Raw genomic sequence first — 1,782 nt, forward strand, 5'->3', positions numbered from 1 at the left:
AACCGGAGGCCAGCTGTGGTTAATTTATCTGGGTATTTTAATTACTCATTGCTTAAACTGTTATCCATTACTCAGCAGTTCGAAATGACAGTAACTATCATTCTCATGATTCTGGGGGTCTGAAATCCAGGTAGGACATAACAAGGATGGTTCTTCTCTGACCCACGTGATGCCTGCCAGGGTTGGAAGTTCCCAGACGGCTTTTCCACTCAGCTGTCTGGAGCCTAAACTGGAAAGGCTCGAATGGCTAGGGCTGGCCAGAGCGGCTTTATTTGGGCGAAGGTTCTGGGGCTTCACTTCTCACTGCCAACCACATCCCTCAGTCCCATACAGTCCTGAAGCCTTGCACTTGTCGCATGTCCCCTCTCCATGGTTTCTCTGGCAGGGGAACTGAACTTCTACATGGCAGTTGAGGGATCCCCAGGGCACAAAATCAGGAGCTTTCAGGCCTTCTAAATGCCTGGGCCTGGGAGTCACATAGTGATACCAGTAATGGATTCTACTATTTAAAGCAAGTCATAGACCCCACCTGGACTGAAGCGGAGGAACCTGAACGTGCCATGAAAACTGGGAGGCATGGCTCATCAGCAAAGGCCACTAATGCAAAAGACTACCACAAATAGTGTGGACACACAGAAGGTCCTGTACAGTAGTAACATTGGAATTAATGATCTCAGAATGCTAGCATAGGAGCAGGATTTTCAGAACGGATAAGAGAGGAGCTCAGCAAGTCCTATCTGCAAGAAGCAAATATAAAATTGGACAAAATTGTCAACAACATCCATTTCAGGACCCTGGAAATCAACCAAAGGCACACAAAAGACTGAGAAGAGTTTATTCAAGAAGAATTACTGAACTTGCTGGAGTAAGAGCAATGGGAATCTATGTGTGTGTTTTTTCCAGAGACTGTTCTTATCCTCCAACCCTTCCTCCATCAATTAGTAAATTTTAGTGAAAACTATCAGATTCATTGAAGAAAGGCCTGACTTAATATAGATCAGAAAGCATAAAAAGCCCATACTCCTGGGCCTTGTCAGGTACAGTAATGGTCTTAGTAGCAAAAGAACTAGGAAAAACAATGTCACAGACTGAGGCTGTGATTCTAGGTAGGGCAGAGAGGCTCAGTATCAGATTAAGGTGGCAGAAGAAAGCATCAATGAACTTGAAGAATTTCTGTTACAATTACCCAGTCTGAGAAATAAACAAACAAAAAGAATGAAGAAAAATAATAGAGCTTCAGATATCTGTGGAGTGCCATCAAGAAAATCAACATACACATAGAGGAGTCCCAGAAGGAGAAGGGAGATAAGAAAACGTAGAAAAATCATTTGGAGAAAAAAATGGTTGAAAACTTCCCAAGTTTGATGAAAAACTTTAATGTAGGCATTCAGGAAACTCAATGAGCTCCAAATAGGATAAAGCAAAGAGATTCACATTTAGAAACATTATAGTTAAACTTTCGGAAGCCAAATACAAAGAGAAAATCCTGAAAGTAACAAAAGAGCCCTGGCCAGTGTTTCTAAGTGGTTGGAGTATCTGCCTGCACACCAAAGGGTTCCAGGCTTGATTGCCAGTAAAGGACAGGTACCTGGGTTTCGGATTTGCTCCCCACCCTGGGTGGGGAGCGAGTGGGAGGCAACCGGTTGATGTGTCTCTCTCACATCCATGTTTCTCTCTCCTGCTCTCCCTTCCTCACTGCCTACCTCCCTTCTATGCTCTCTGAACAAGCAATTGAAAAAATATCCTCAGGTGAGGATTAACAAATAAAAATAAACGTAAAAT

At 43.2% G+C, this 1,782-nt stretch overlaps 1 protein-coding gene across 1 annotated transcript in view; it reads left to right on the forward strand.

Moving 5' to 3' along the window:
* The window catches only part of GLP2R (glucagon-like peptide 2 receptor), a 40,754-nt gene that overhangs the window by 31,585 nt on the left and 7,387 nt on the right, over nucleotides 1-1,782 (forward strand). The window lies entirely within an intron of this gene.

This window comes from Myotis davidii, unplaced genomic scaffold (genome assembly GCF_000327345.1).
Source record: "Myotis davidii unplaced genomic scaffold, ASM32734v1 scaffold37, whole genome shotgun sequence".
Taxonomy (NCBI): Eukaryota; Metazoa; Chordata; class Mammalia; order Chiroptera; family Vespertilionidae; genus Myotis; species Myotis davidii.